The following is a 16,533-nucleotide window of genomic DNA, read 5'->3' on the forward strand; positions in this document are numbered from 1 at the left end:
TAAAAACGCTGATGGGTTTGAATAGTATTTCGGAGGGCTGGGACCAGCAGCTTTCTGCCCTGCGTGGGCTTGTTTTGGTGGGGGGCTACCAAGTGGGAAGAGGAAGGAGGCACTAGAAGCACTTAGCCCCTGGCCTGACACTGCCTTGGAGAAGAGGGAATAAAAACACACCTCCCCCTGGAGAACGTGGGCATCAGTGCTACTGTCTCTCTCGTGCTGAGCAAGCGCTCTACCACTTGAGCCAATTCCCCTCGGGCTGAATGAGCTCTTCTGACCCACTGAACTCATTCCAGAGGTGACAGCGTTCCTGCAGCTGCCTCATGGCTGGGGCTCAGGCACACAAAGTTACGTCTGCACAGTGGTAGTCCTGAAGTTTGACATAGGACTTATCAGTAGGACTGACAAAACCCACGGAAGCATCTGCTCCTAAATAGCTGCTCGTCTGTGAGGCGCCAAAGGACTTCTTGTTGTTTTTATCAGCTACTGGCTCTTTGCTGAAACGTGGTCCTGAAGAGCCCCCAGAGCTTCTTTTCTGAGGGTGGTCTCAGGGTGCGCTTCTTGCTCAGGATGAGAAAGCTCCAGGGTTCCCAAGCCCAAACTAGCCCTTCTTCTGCCTTTCTCTGACAGTGTGTCAGGACAAGTGGGGGCTGGTGTCCTTGTGTGTGTTTTTCTTCCCTTCAATTGCTCAAGATGTGGCCCCTGCTGTGATGACACCTGTCCCGTTTGCTGTGGCAGCACCTCTCACTGGCAGAAGCTGCAAAGGTCCAGCTTTTGACTCAGCACTTGTCTGGATAACTTGGCATTTCCCCACTCCTGGGACCAAGTCCTTCAATTCTCTGTCACTCCCACAGTGACCCTGCAGTCTTCTCATTCCCTGCCACAGGCCTGGTCCACACCATGACCTCAGTGGCAGCTGGGGGAACCTAGGCCCATCCTCCCTCTGCTCTAGCCCCAGAGGGACCCGACACCCAATACAACTGGGCTTTCCCTTCCCAGCTCTCACTGCTCCTCCCTGGACTCCTTCCTACACCTCCCCCTTCAGTTGGCTGGACTGGCTCTGAACCCTCAGCCACTCAAGTGTCACTCTGTGAATGTCTTGTCTCTTCACTCTCAAGGCCACCTTCTGACCCATGGCAGTGGTGCTGGTGTTAGCCTGCCTCACTCATGGCTTGATTTAGGGGGCTCTGGGCCAATGCATGCAGCCAATGCAAGCCCAGCTTCCCCGACACACTCACTGCCCTGTGGTGTGTGTGCGCCCAGGGACAGGATTGGACTCTGGGGTGTTAATGATATGACTGTAAATGGTTGTAGAGGGACAGTGGAGCTGCACAGGCCAGAGCCCAGATGAGGCCAATTCTCTCTCCCTGTTGTCGGTTGCCCTACAGCACCCGAGGCAGAGGCCCAGGCCAGGCAGCTGCAGGGACATTAGCTCAGCACAGGTGCCCACTGAGTGTGTGTCTGTGGGACAAGGTGAGCCCAGGGCAGGAGCAAAGAAATGCACAATAGCACAGGGGGCCTCTTTAAACAGCCACACCTGCCCCTCGGGTGTCCCCAGCCAGCCAGGGAGTGGCAGAAAGGTTCCTGGCAGTGCTCACCTTGGGATGTTTCAAAAGCCCAGGCACCACTCAGGTGAGGTGGCTGAGTGAAAAAGGAAAAGGATAGCTAATGTGTTGTACTCTGCACACTGCATTCAAATCCCATTATTGTTTGGCCTTTCTGCTTCCTTTCCTACTGACGTCTCTTCTGTGCCTCCTGCTTTGTGCACACCCCATCCCTGACCCTGCTGGCTTCCAGCTCCTCTGCTGGGCAGACTCCAAGCACAAGGTAACTGCATGAGGCTGGAGGGGGATGCTTTAATTTTCCATGGCAGGGCCCAACATATCTCTGATGTCAGTTCAAAAGTGCCGCACTCCCCCCTGCTAAGCAGGGCCCCGAACACACCTGGGGAATGTGATGCCTCAGCCAGGCAGAGGGGAAAGGACAGCTGTGACTCAGCTGCATACAGGGGCATGGGAACCTGCCCGGGAGGGAAGGTCCTTTCCCCAAGGCTGACTCAGGGGCTCTGGTTTCTCCCAGCTGCTGGGCTGGGCTGTGCAGAGCTGGCAAAGGGGCAGACATTTGCCCCAGGGAAATGAATGTGGCACTCCCCTCTCTCTGGCCTTGACAACAATCCATCTATTTGCATCACCTGCCACAGGTCCTCCTGAATTCCCAAAAGGGCTGCTGTGTTCCAGAGACCCAACTTATTGCAGGTATATTAGTGAAACACCCCAACAAGAGACCCAGCACCAGGGGGCCTCATTCATCAACCAGGAGGAAGAAATCCTCACTCACATGCATAAAGACTCACCCCTTGATTTATAGATGGGGAAGAGGCTTACAGTGAACACACAGAAGGACCCACTGAGATTTGAACTCAGATCACAGGATTCAGAGTCCTGAGAGCTAACCATTACACCATAGGACCTGTCCATTGGTTTTTCTCTCACCTCCTGTAACTATTTTTAAGCTGGCACCTTGCAGTGCTTGCCACCCTCCAGCTGTTTCACCACTCAGGACACTGCTTCCTGCCCCATCTCTGCTGCTGTCCTCCCCCAGACATCAATCCCTGCTCTTCTTTCTGCTAAGCCCAGAGAGACTAGACAGGTTCATTATTCTTTTCAAGTAACCAGCCTGGAGAGAAGTAAGGGAGAAGCAGAGACAAGAAAGGCTGGTGGTGATTGTCGAGGAATATCTGGGTGAGGGAGGGTACAATAACCCTGGCTCTGAATTCACACACATTTAAAAGTGCGCAGATAGATGTGGCTGAATGGGATACATTTTATAGACTCTCAGTGAGCACCTCTCTGCTCATATCACTCTCTCTTGTCAGCTAAGGGAAGGGTTTCCTAGGGTTATATGCATTGGCGGTAGCAAATGTTGAGGGTTCATGTCCATATGAGAAATACACGTAGAATAGAAATCCAGAATGTGATGGGAAAAGGGAGGTCTTTAGATCTGACCAAAAAATCTCTAAAACTGTATTTAGACAGTCTACCACTGAACTGTACCACCACACAAAGAGTGCCCCTTGGATTCATTCACCTTCACCCTCCTTCAGGACAAACACAGTTTCCCCCAGCTTCTGTCCCTTCCCCAGCTCACAGTGGTTTTACAAATGAGGTTTGATTAAACTTTGTTTCTCGATGCACATATTACAGCTCATCCCCTGCTTCTCTGGCTTCTCCCACGAACAGAGCTACAGCCACTTAGGAAGACAGATTTCCACCATGTGTGGGGCACCTCTCTCTCATCTGCTTGGAGCATCATCTATCATTACAAAAAGAACCTGCTGAAGGACACCCACCAATCAATCAGATGCTGCTGAGTGCAGTCAGTGGCAGTAACTTCTTTATCTCGCACTTTTGATGATCCTGCAGCTTGCTTCCTGGGGATGGTTAGACTGCAGCTGCTATTTAGAGACACAGAGGTACAGACATTTCAGTGCTCTGTTCTGGTTCTGCTCCCCCTCCTGCAGAGAGGGCAAATGGAACCTTTGCAATTGGCCCACATTTCAAATAAGGTATTTCCAGATGAACCATGCAATTGGCAATGCACAAATTGCGCCAGTTATTTTGAGATACACCTGCAGTCTAACCATAGGTGCTCAGTGTCTTTCCTCTTCCTTTTTGGCTGCCACCCCCAAAAAAGCCATGCAGCGGTGAGGGTCTCTGAGCTGTTGATCCAGCCTTGGCAGTGATTGAGCTGAGCTCTGAGGTGTACATATCGGTGAGCTGCTCGTCTTTCAGTAGTGCAATGGCTTGGGGCAAATATTGCAAAGAAACGTTCTGAGTTCAAGTTTCTTCACCTGTACCAGATGCTGTTTGGGAAGAAGGGGCTCTTGAAATCCAGGGGAGTGTTTCGAAGGGTCCCCTATTACACTCACAGTGTGTATTCTGAAAGCAGCACTTTCAAAGCAAGAGTGGCTGCCATTATGTTAATGAGGTGCTGCACATTCACGGCAGTGCCTCGTTAGCATCAGGCGACGTGGCTCATTACCACAGCCCCTCTCAAACAAGAGGCTAGTGTGGCCAGAGCCTCTGTGAACTCCCAACCAAGGCTGTTGTGGCCTCCCTCAGCTAGATATTCCCTACCAATCACCACGGAGCTTGCCAATCTTTGCATCTCCATGACTTCTTTCCAGACTGGTAACTGGAAAAGCAAAGAAAAGAAAAATGAGCTCTGGGGGCTTCAGAGAAATGTTCCCCTCTGGCCAGTTGCCGCGAGTAGCAACAAGGGTTGGGAGCGATGTCTGGGAGTAGGCAGGGGGAGATGGGGCAGGAAGGAGCACTCAAGGTAAGTGACTCCCCTGGCATTTTACAGCCCTGCAGCACAACACAACCCCAGCTGCCCCAGCTCTGAGAGCAGTACCTGGATGTGCTGGTGGCTGAGTGCCCTGGGCTGGGGCTGGGAAGTAGCCGTGTCAGCGTCTCACTCAGGTCAATGCTGGAAGGGAGTTTAGCCCATGAAAACAGCCCAGGGGCAGGGAAGTGTTTCCGTGGAATCTCCGGCATTTCAGTGGGTCTGGCTGCTTTGGAGCCAGGACACTGACCAGTCCTGCTGCAATCGTTACCCCAAAGGGGCTTGGGGGTTCCAGTCTCAGACACAGCACACAAAGGTGGGCTCAGCAGCACTGCAAGAGCCACCCCACAGTGTGGCAGCCGCCATGTGCGGTTTGACCTGAAAGCCCAGAGCTGCTCCTTTCCCACAAGGACAGGAGTGTCCCAGGGGGCCTGGAGTACTGGCCTGTCACCAGCATGTGAATCTTCAGAACATCCATTGTGGGTTAGAACAAAGGTCCCTCCAGTCCCATGTCCTGTCAGGGCCAACACCTGGTGCTGCAGAAGGTAGCAGCCCGGCACCCCTGGGAGCTGAACCCAGCAGCTCCTGTGTGCTCGTTTCAGCTGTGGAGCAGGAGATATGTCCCAAAGAGGCTTTTCCCCAGCTGCTGAGAAGCACAGAAGAATTCAGGGCTTGCTCAGGGTGAGACAGTTGAATGGAGACCTGCCCCAGGCCCTGTGGCTGGATCTATTGCTGTCAGGGGCAGAGAAACATTCCTTCCCCCTGGGCAATATCTGCTCTTTTCCCAGATGTGCACTGCCCAGCCCAGGAGCTGGGAGAGACTAGAGCACTGCATCAAGCCTTGGGGAACCAGCCCTTCACTCAGAGGCAGCTGCACCTGTGCCTGACCTCAGCTGAGTCAGGGCTGCCCCCTCCTTGCCAGGGAACTACACCCCTGGCTGTGTTTGGGGCCCTGCTTAACTCCAGGCAGCAGCACTGCAGGGGGCAGAGGTGAGTGGAGCTGACACTGGAGTCAGGCTTGGCACTTTCAGGGTAAATGAAATCATCCCACCCCCACCTCTGGCAGCCAGAGCTCAGCTCAGCCTCACAGAGGTGTCCTGTGCTTGGAGGCAGCAGGCTCAGCTGTGGTGGAAGTAGCATCCCAATATAAGGCTGGAAATCAACAAAGAAAGTTGTGATGAGGATGGGATTTGAACCCATGCGTGCAGAGCACAATGGATTAGCAGTCCATCGCCTTAACCACTCAGCCACCTCACCTTCTCCTGTTGCATGTTTTTCATAAGTCCCAAAATCAACCCTACCAGGAACCTTTCTACAACTCACTAGTTGGCCAGGGACACAGGATGGGCAGATTTGGCCCGGCAGTGCTACTCTCACTCCTGTTCCCTGCAGTGTGGATTCCTGGGGTGAGCAGGGCCCCAAATACAGCCGGGGTGCAGCACCCCAGCCAGACATGGGGACAAAGTTGGGGGCAGCCCTGGCTCAGCTGCAGCCACTGACATGGGCAGCTACCTCTGAGAGAAGGGCCTGTCCCTCAGGCTGGCTCAGGGGCTCTGGTCTCTCCCAGCAGCTGGGATGAGCTGGGCTGTGCACAGCTGGGAAAGGGGCAGACACTTGCCTGTGGGGTTGAATGTCACACTCCCCTCTCTCTGACACTGAGAGCAATAGACCAGTCTACAGCACCAGCCACAGGGCCTGAAGCAGATGTCCATGTGGCTGTCCCACCCTGGAGCCCCTGGGGTCCCTGCTCAGCAGTGCCCTCATAAAGGCTGTTTAGAAATAGCATAAGAACATAGCTGCCCTTACCCAGTCTATAAGGTGAACATAAGAACGGCCATACTGGGTCAGAGCAAAGGTCCATCTCGCCCACTATCCTGTCTGCTGACAGTAGCCAGTGCCGGGTGCCCCAGAGGAGGTGAACCGAAGACAACGGTCAAGCGATTTGTCTCCTGCCATCCGTCTCCCGCCTTCAACAAAAGGCTCAGCACCATCCCTTACCCCTTGCTAACAGCCACCTATGGACCTAACCTCCAAATATTTATCGAGCTCTTTTTTAAACTCTGTTCGAGTCCTGGCATTCACAGCCTCCTCTGGAAAGGAGTTCCACAGGTTGACTGTGCCCTGTGTGAAGAAAAACTTTCTTTTTTTAGTTTTGAACCTGCTACCCATTAATTTCATTTGGTGTCCTCTACTTCTTTTAGTATGGGAACAAGTAAATAACTTTTCTGTATCCACTTTCTCCACTCCATTCATGATTGCATCTTCCTCTATCATATCGCCCCTCACTCTCCTCTTTTCTAGACTGAAAAGTCCCAGTCTCTGTTGCCTCTCCTCATGTGGGACCCCTTCCAAACCCTTTATCATTTTAGTTGCCCTTTTCTGAACCTTTTCTAATGCCAATATATCTTTTCTGAGGTGAGGAGACCACATCTGCACACAGTACTCAAGAAGTGGGGATACCATAGCTTTATAAAGGGGAAGTATGATAGTCTTATTTCACCCACTGCCATTTTCTCCCTCCCCTGCGTACAACACCACTTACAGCTGTGGAAGCTCACAGCTTTAGATCAGAGTTCCCATCCGGTGAGGAACTTTCTCTTGTGCCTGTCTCCCGCCAGAGAAATCCCCATGCAGTGATGGGCCGGGTGCAGCTCAGCGCCAGTCGAGCCAGTGTTAGCTCAGGGAAGGGTCACTGAGGAGCTGTTAATTCTACCCCTTTCTAAGGGTGGGCATACCCCATTTACAGACCATCCCCAGTTCAACTGAAGGGGCGCCAGATCCTCACTGCATCTGGAAAACTTATGGGAAAACCAAAAGGAGCATCAATGTCACATTTCCACTTTTCCCTAACCAACCAGACCCTGCATAACCGAGAGCAGCCTCAGCACGGCTCTCAGGTGTGCTCACCTGTCATAGCTCACTGGAGGCCTCAGCATCAGTGGCTTATCAAAGGGCAGCTATACTCGCATCTCTGTGGGTTGCTGTCATCATTGAGAGCATGAGAGAGTGCAGCCCACAGGAGTGTTTTGTTCTTACGAGTGCTTCCCAGAAGCTGAGTGCTGGAGTGGCCATCCAGGAGAAATTCAAATGCTGCCCAGCTGATTAGAAGAGCACCCACAGCCGGCAGCATGTGTTTTTATTGGCGGTGCCCCTCCACACATGTCTCAGTGGACATAACATTTGTTCTGCACATGGAAAGACAAAATTAAAATTAATGCCGCCTCACTTCCTTGTCAGCCTTTCCCGTCCCTCCCCTCGGAAGGGCAAGTCATTTCCTACAGGGCTCATTCCCTCCCCCACACTCTGCTGTCTCTGCTCATGGCATCTCGCCCACAGGCTGCTCTGAACATGCTCACCAAGTGCCAGGCCTTGGGGTACAGCGGAGACGGGATCCTGATTGTCGCTGTCCGCCCTGGTGCTGTGCAGACACACATGGGGAATTCCGGCTCTGACCAGTTAGCGATCTCGCTGGGAGAGGCCAGTGGTAGCCACATGTTGGGGCAGATGTTCATTGTAGGGGTAATGGTTACGCTGGAACCCACCCTGCCCTCCACCTCTGCCCTACATGGAGGGATCGCGTCCCACTCAGATGCCCTCAGGGATTCAGTGCTGTGCCCTGGGCTTCCAACCTCCTGCTGCCACTTGCTTGGATCCTCAAGCTGCTGGCATCCCAGAGTGAAGGTGAGCGGAGCTGCTGCTGTGAGGATCTGGAGAGGGGGAGCTGGACGTCATGCGCACCAGCTCGCAGGTACTTCCATGGGGGTGATATCTGTGATCTCCACCCAGTATCCTCATGTACCCAAAAGCCCAACTCCCAGCCATGACCCTGGACCCCTTCTACACCCCACTCCCAACCCGGAGCCTAAACCCACTCCAGCACCCCAGCTCAGAGCCTGGACCCCCATCCTCACACCCACCCCAGTCCTGAGCATCTTCCACACTCAGAGCTCCCCTCCGGCAGCCCAAATCCCTAATTTCTGGAAACTCCCTAAAGCCCAAACTCCCAGCCAGAGCCCTCACACTTCTGTACCCCAACCCTCTGTCCCAGCCCGGAGCCCCTCCCCCACTCAGACCCCTTGGCCGCACTCCCACCACATGAATTGTGTTATGTGCACCAGGGTGAAGGGGAGGAGTCACACGTCAGCTGCGTGTTGCACCCCCTCACCTCGACACACATGAGAAAATTCATGCCACTCAGGTGTGGGACAATTCAAGGGAATGCCAGCTGGACCCTGCCTGTGGGCCCCTGGTGTCCTGAGTCAGTCCCAGGGCAGGCTCCCCCCTAACTCTGCTTCCCCCCGCAGGCTCTACTGACGGCGGAGGCGAGTGTCCGAGGGATGCTGCACGTGCTCTCCACGCTCTGCGAGAAGGACAATGGGGCCTTTGGGAACTGGGAAGGGGAAGTTCTTCCCTGGTGAGACGCTCCCAGCCCTGCACCAGGAGCTCTGGGCCAGGCTGTTCCAGTGACCCTGCTGTCAGCTGTGCCTGTGTCCTCAATAAACCCACTGAGCTAACGCAGCAGCACTGCCTGAGCCGGGCCTGCTCTGTCCTGTCCTGGGAGACACTGGCTGCGCCCGGGTGGAGCTGCCATGTGACCATTGGTTCCTCCCCGCACAGCCAAAGCACAGAGCTGGCCTGTGAAGGAGGAGCTTTGGGTGGGTGGCTGTCTGGGAGGGGGTGGCTGAGGGTGGCAGCCGGGGTGAGGAGGACACCCAGGACCTCACTGTTGCAGAGAAGAGGGCCCAGGGAGAGCCCACGTGCAATGATACCACCTTTCCTGGACTCATGCAGTGTGTTGAATTAGCTACGCCGAGATATCCCAGCCGACACTCCCTAACCTGGGCCGAGAAGCACCTGTCCCCAAGGCAGGCAGGGGTCACTGGGATAGGGGGGCCAGGAACCTCTCCATACACTGGATCTCTCTCTCTCTTCATGTGTCTGGAAGACAGGAGGATACTCTGGGCACAGCTGAGAGAGCCAAACCAGGGCAAATTGCTTCAAACTGGGTGTAGAGGTTGGGTCAGGCATGTGCGCCCCCTCTGGGGTGGAGCAGGCCACAAGACCTCTCCAAATCAAGGCACTGCCTGGTTCTGGGCAGACAACAGTCTCCATGGGCCCCAGTCCCATTTAACAGGGCTGCAGGTGGGCAGTCAAGATAGAAGCCCTAGCACTAGGGCAGTCCCTTAGTCAGACTCAGCCTCTACACACTCAGTGTGTGGAGAAGCCCTGGGCCTGGGGCAGGGCTGGGCGGCGTTTAATCAGCCTCAGCAGCTTGTTCGCAGGGCGGGGCAGTCCAAACAATATAAGAGCCCTGGGCCAGGGGCAGGGCGGAGCTGTTCAAACAGTTTGCCAGTGGGTTTTCCCTGAAGCAGGGTACAGCCCCAAGCACACCACCAAGGCACTCTGGGTTGGGAGAGGCAAAGGAGATGGGGAGGGGGCACAGGCACACCAGCTCTGGTCAGTGGGGATCCCCCAAAACACATCGACATGGGCTCTGATGGGGCGTTCCCCCGGCTGCTTCCGACCTCCACCTCCCTTGTCTCAAGGTCCCACGCCGTGTTATCTGGGAGGTTGGGCAGTTCTTTGTCGTCTGGGTAAGTCGCCGCCATCAGGTCTGGAAAGTCGGGCATGCCTACGTCAGTGGGCTAGTGCAGTGACTAGAGCTGTCGGCTCAGGCCGGTCCTGGAGCCCTGGGTAGGTCTGGGATGCACAGGTAGCTGGCAGCCAGCAGATCAGGACCTTCCCTGGAGTGACTTCATAGAGGGGCACAGAGCTCAGGTCAGTCCAGGACCTCTGAGTAGCAGGTAAGCAGGAGGGTCATCTACACCTCTGGGGTCATGTCAAAGCAGCAGGTGGGCCCTTCTGGCCAATCAGCCACCTGGGTGTATGGTCTTTGTCTCCTGATTCCAGGACCTCAGCCAGACTCCTCTGCTTGGCGTAGAGGCCACCCTTTTAGTGAGCCCTGGGTCCTGTCATGAGCATGTCCTGTCTCCTGTGTCAGTCTCTGTGGGGCTGGGCACAGGTGTTCTGGGCTCACCCACTGAGGCCTCCAGCAGGCGTCCCCTTCTTCTGGGGATGGGGGTGCAACACCCCTTTGCTACACAGGGCTACTTCCATCCCAGCACTGGGTGTTCTCCCCACATGGCACCAAATCAGTCACAAAGAGCACATCTGTTGCCAGCGTGACCAGCAAGAAGTCAAACAAGCAGTTTTCTTGCACACCCAGCTTCCCCTGTGCCACAGTCCGTATCCTCCTCACACAGACGTAAACCAATCTCACCAAATCCACCCAGGTTCTTCCAGTTCCAAAAGACCTGCCACAGCCCCAGGTCAAGGTACCCAGAAGGTCTTACCCAAAAGAGCCCACTGGGCCAATCCTTTTGTGTTTATTAATAAGAAGAAAGACGAGGTGGAGGGTAAAATTGCCGAAACAATCAAATTGTAGACCCCAGTCACAAAGTTTTTGATGCAGACTTGCAGCAGAAGTGGGTCAGGCTGCTGTCTTCAAAGTCTCTACAGCTGGCAGAGAACTATTTTCATCCCTTGACCACTGGGTTCTGGGCACAGCACACTTCTGCTACGCCACACCACTCAGCTGTGAAGGCTTTACCCAGCATGCAGTCTGGTGAGTATCCTGCACTGACGCTGGCAGAGGGCGAGTATTCTGCTGGCGAGTGGCTTTGCAGCTCATGTGGTGGTCCTGTGGCTGTTAACTGGAAAGACGGTGATTCAAGCGCACCCAGGAATGGTGCTGTTAAGAGTCTGCTACTGACTACCTTTGTGTGAGTTTCTTAATTACTGGAAGCAGCCTTCCCTCTCAGCTTCTTTCCCAAAAGAGCAGACTGTGCCAATACCGCACAATCTAAATTCAAAAGCTTTCTTCAGAAATAAGAAAGGGAGAAAATGTTGACAGTCAAATGGTGAGAGCCACCAAATTACCGACCCCAATTGCAAAAAATTTGTTGCAGGCTTTTAGAGCAGCAGAGTAAACTGCCAGCTGGCTGAAACAAGACTCTTACCGCCACCTCCTCCTCTCTGAGCGTGGCTCAGAAGGCCTTTTGGGCTCACTTCTTAGTACATAGGTTCCACAAGAGAGGAGTTGGAATGAAGACCAAAGTGGAGGCGCCCACCTGTACTCTGGGGGCTCTTGTTCCCACAGGGGAGTGCACTAGGCTGAATAAATAAGTTTCCCAACCTTGGCCAGAAAAATCACATGAATATCTGAGAGGTGTCAGGCAAAAGGAGTAGCATTGTCCCCTCAGTGGTGTAACATGGAAGATTCCTCACCTTCCTCCTCCCATTCAATTCCAGGGTACGGAGAAAAGGTTTCTGCAGAACTATCTAGAATAACAGCTTCTGTACTGCATCCGTCCAGTGGTCTGGCCATTGTGGGAGGGCAGCAGCCAATGAGCCTCAACCTCTGCAGCCCTCATCCCTTCCTTTGTCAGCCACCAGAGAACCAAGGCCACATCCGTGTTCCCTCAGACATTGCCCATCCTTGCGCTGGAGGAATTTCCTTTTGGGCGGAATGAATTTTTCATAGGTGACACCAATGCTGGTGTCGTGTAGATTTGCCTCATGGGTACAAATAAATATCTTTGTTGTAAATACATATTTGGAACAGCTCATAGGTAGGGAAGACAATCAGATTTAAGCAGCTGATAACTGACAAGGAGCAATGAGTCTGATGATTATTTCATATGACGTCATTCTAAAAAGAATATTAACTCCCCATTTCAGAACCTCTATTTGATCACCCATTCTAACAGCTCCAGCTGTTAAACACACCCAGATGGGACACTCTGAAAATGGCTTGAGAAATAAATCACAGACATGGCTATCCAGTAAAAGCTTAAAAATATGCCCCAGTGGAAACCCCTCCTCCCACAGACCACTCACTCTCCACTGCAGCTGCTCTCAGAAATGAAGCATCTGCCAAAGCACCGCATGCTACAGACCTCTGCAGTTCACAGAGTCACCCGTTACATGTACCTCACCTGCCCACGGAGCTTAATCAAGCTGAGTCCAGGGAGGGGACACAGCCCCCAGAACATGTGCAGAGGACACCAGGCACTACAAAGCCACAGGAACCTCCCTGTCCAGAGCAGCCAGGCCACTAAGTCAAGATGCCCCAAGGGCTCACCTAGAGCTGGAAACCGTCATTTTGGCATTATAAGCAGCACTGTCTGAACAGCTCAGCCAGCCAGCTGGTAGGAACGGGTCTTACAAGTGGCGTCTTAGGAAAGGAGCCGGGGACCTGCAGGGACGTGTGGACTCAACAGTGAGGTGGCTGGGGCACAAACTTTGCCCACAGCCAGGGGAATTAGCTCAAATGGTAGAGCGCTTGCTTCGCATGCAAGAGGTAGCGGGATCGATACCCACTTTCTCCAATGACTACTCCATTTTCCACACTTTTCTTCCAAGGCAGCGTGAGAGCAGTGCCTCCTTCCTCCTCCTTCTCGGTGACCCCCCAGAAAGCTCTCAATGTACAGGGGGGGATCTGTAGCTGGCTGAGCTGAGCTGTGTGCAAGGGCTCAAGAGAGCACTTTGAGCATCTTCTCTCCCACCTGGTGGGAACAGACACACGTTTGATGTGGAGGCTGGATATGAAAGAGGAGGCCGTGGCCATGGACTGCCTCTGCTGAGAGAAAGTGGTGATGCACACGTGAGCCATTTACCTCATAGGGAGATACCCCTGCAGCAGGTAGGAACGAGTTGCGGGTGTGTCATTTGGTGGGCAGGCTTAGTGCTGCATACGCAGAGGTTCTGGAGTTGGGGTGACAGCTGTGGGGTCTGTGTCTGTGGTAGGAGAGCAGACAGGGCAGCTGCAGCTCCAAGGCCCTGTGCTGTGGGAGAGCTGGGAGCAGCTGAGCTCAGCAGCAGGCAGCAGACTGGGGTACCTCCGTTGGAAGCACGTTGCAGCAGGTGGTGATGCTGTGACCCCTCTTGCAGGGAACATGGGCCTTGTTAGTGTTGTTCTCATGGCAGTGGGGGTAGGGGATAGGCAGGGTCTGAGGAAACACCCGGCAGGGGCCTAGGACAGCGGGTGAGGGGCAGCAGGGTCTGAGGGAATTCCTAGCCAGGGCTCAGGGCAGTGGGGAATGGGAGACACAGACTGGGCTGGGGGTGGGGGGTGGAGCCAGGTTGGGGCTCAGGATGGTGGGGGGAGGGGGTTTGGGAATGCCCAGGTGGGATGCTGAGCTGTGGGGGAGGGACAGCGATCTCACTGCAGGGGTAATACTGTCCTTGCAACTGCCAGTTGCTCCTTTCTGAAAGCACCTCGGAGAACCCTGGTCCTCTGTGGGTTGGCTGGCTTGTTTGGTTAACACTCAGCCCTTTGCTACCTCGGAGACAGCTTCAGGGTGCTGGTCTGTTCCCCTTTGCTTAACTGCTAGAGACAGCAAGGGCCAAAGATCAAGGAAAGGCGTTGAGTGGCTTGTAGGGAGCAGGCCAGAGTCCTGCTGAGAGGAGGTGGCAGGATGCCGATGCTTTGCTGGGTGTGGGGGAGGCTCTGCCTCTATTCCCCTCACTCAGTTACCATTCCAAATCCCCTGTCCCTGGGATGCTGGTGAGTGACAACCTGACTTGCAGTGCTGGGTGTCTTCTGAGCAGCTGCTGCTCTGCCTGTCACAGCCCTGGGTTCATAAGGGGGTTCTACACAGCAAAGCTATTTCAAAATAACTCTCCCAGCGTCTACACAAGGCAACCGCTGCTTTGAAATAATTCAGAAATAAATCACGGTTGGCTTATTTTGAAAGACGTAAACCTCCTTGTACGAGAAAGAGCAGCTCTTGGGAAGAGGGGCTGCTAAGACAGGGACTGGAGCCCATTTTGAAATCAACCATAGCGTGTCCAATGGCTGCATCTGAAATGGGCTTCCTGTGTGTAGACGCTGTATTTGGAAATCTTGATCTTGCCACTCACTGGTGCTGCAGCTCTCCCAAACACTTCCTACACCTCCCGCAATATCGACACAACAAATTAAGGCTGACAAAATTGACCTCAGCGCGGAGCCAGTGCAGTCGGTAGAACAGGTCTCTTTTTCATGTACAGCTGCACTGCACATTACAAGAGACTTTTCTGTGGCAGATGGCCTGGCAGCCCTGCTCCAGAGAAAAAGGCATTAGTGGCTCCCAGACTGTTGCGCTTTCCAGCTCTGAGCCAAGGGAGCTGGAAGGAGAATCCTGATTCATTTACTGTGCGGTTCCATTGGGGATTGCAGAACCTTAAGCTGTTGTTTTCCTCCCTTCGATTTGCCCAGCACCAGCCGGATCAGACTCGACCTTCCCCACAGGGACGTCTGCCATCCAGCGCAGTTAGTGGTGGGGAAGGAGAACACGCCAAAGAGGCTTCTCCTCACGCTCATCTTCCTCACCCTGAATTCTCTCCCCAGACTCCAGGGCAGAGCTCTCAAGAAAAAGACTCCCTGCAGCAAAGCCCTTGGGGGGACTCTGAGATGGCCCCTGTCCTGCAGCCTGTCCCACCTGGCCATTGTTCTGCACTGTCTGTGAGGTCACCACTTCCCACCTCCTTGAACCAATCAGTGACTGCTCTGCAAAAGGCCCTTGTGATGTCACTGCCACACCCACCCCTTGAATTCTGGGGCCCAGAAGTGTGTCACTGTGGAGTAAAGGGCACAACTCTGTCCCAGTACATAAAGGGAGAGGGACATGGATGGTTCTTAGCCAGGAGAGTTAGAGAGGGGAGCTCATATGCTGGGTGTCCCTAGTCTCTGTGTGGCAGAGGTGTGTGGTGCAATGGAAAACGTTCTGGCCTTCTAAGCTGTCATGATCACCTTGATCTGAAGCTCATCACCAAAGAGATTGTCTTGTTAGTCTTTAAAGTGCTGCATTTGTGCGGTTTTGTGCTGTGTGGTTACCTTGAGTTAAGGCCAATCATCCAAAGGGTGTGAGTTCAAATGCTGCCAGACTCACTTTGCTGTGCATTACCCGTTGGGAGGGCTGGCGAAGATGGCAGAGCAGGGACTTCAAACAGCCGGGATCTAAACTTCAGAGACCTCAGCTCTGTTTTCTCTTGTCTTACGCCACAACTGAGTGAGGCAGCTTCTGCTGCAGGGAATCTCCTCCATGGGACAGCTGCCCCTTTCCCCAGCATGGCAGCCCCACTGCCAGGAACCCCTGCTGCATTTCCTGACCCCACCCCCCCGGTGAGAGCTTTCACAGCCCCTTTTCTCAGCACACACCCCCACCAGGAGATTCTGGGGCTCCCTCTCCTTTGCTGCCCCTCATCTCTGCTGTTGCACCTCCACCTGTGGTGTCTCTCCATGGGGCACAGCCCCCCATCACCATGGAGCCCTGACACAGGAGAGCAGCTCCCCTATATCTGGAGATGGGTGTCCAGTATTTCCCACAGAGCATTTGACGAAGGCTTTTGACTTGGTCAGCAGGGATGGTCTGTTCAAACTGCTCCACAAGATAGGCTGTCCTCCACGGTTACTCAAGATGATCCAGTCGTTCCACGAAAACGTGAGAGGAACCATCCAATATGACGGCGCATTATCGGATGCTTTCAGAATCAGGAGCGGTGTCAAACAAGGATACGTGCTTCCTCTGACATTGTTCGGGATCCTCTTCGCACTCCTCCTGAAGCATGCCTTTGGATCTTCAACAGAGGGCATCTTGCTGCACACAGGATCTGATGGGAAACTGTTTAACCTTGCAAGGCTGAGAGCTAAGACTAAGGTGCGAGAAGTCCTCATCAGAGACATGCTGTTCACAGACGATGCTGCTGTAGTGTCTCACACAGAAGACCAGCTTCAAAAACTGCTGGATCGGTTCTCCAAAGCGTGCAAGGACTTTGGGCTTACCATCAGCCTAAAGAAGACAAATGTACTTGGTCAAGATGTTGCTGAATCCCGATCAATCAGCATTGACAACTATACGTTAGAGGTTGTCCACGAGTACGTTTACCTTGGGTCCACCATCACTAACACCCTGTCGTTGGACACTGAGCTGAACAGGAGGATCGGAAAAGCGGCCACAACTCTGTCCAGACTCAGCAAGAGAATGTGGAATAACAACAAGCTGTACACTCACACCAAAATGCAAGTCTACAGAGCCTGCATCCTCAGCACCCTCCTTTATGGCAGCGAGACTTGGACCCTGTATGCCCGCCAGGAAAAGAGGCTGAACTTCTTCCACTTGCGCTGCCTCAGGCGCATCCTTGGAATAT

The 16,533-nt window shown here is 53.8% G+C and overlaps 2 non-coding genes across 2 annotated transcripts; both read right to left on the minus strand.

Moving 5' to 3' along the window:
* Nucleotides 1–2,395: 2,395 nt before the first annotated feature.
* TRNAQ-CUG (transfer RNA glutamine (anticodon CUG)) lies at nucleotides 2,396–2,467 on the minus strand. The gene has a single exon. It is a non-coding gene; the product is annotated as a tRNA-Gln (tRNA).
* Nucleotides 2,468–5,516: 3,049 nt separating this feature from the next.
* On the minus strand, nucleotides 5,517–5,598 carry TRNAS-GCU (transfer RNA serine (anticodon GCU)). The gene has a single exon. It is a non-coding gene; the product is annotated as a tRNA-Ser (tRNA).
* Nucleotides 5,599–16,533: the final 10,935 nt, after the last annotated feature.

This window comes from Carettochelys insculpta, chromosome 33 (genome assembly GCF_033958435.1).
Source record: "Carettochelys insculpta isolate YL-2023 chromosome 33, ASM3395843v1, whole genome shotgun sequence".
Classification (NCBI taxonomy): domain Eukaryota; kingdom Metazoa; phylum Chordata; order Testudines; family Carettochelyidae; genus Carettochelys; species Carettochelys insculpta.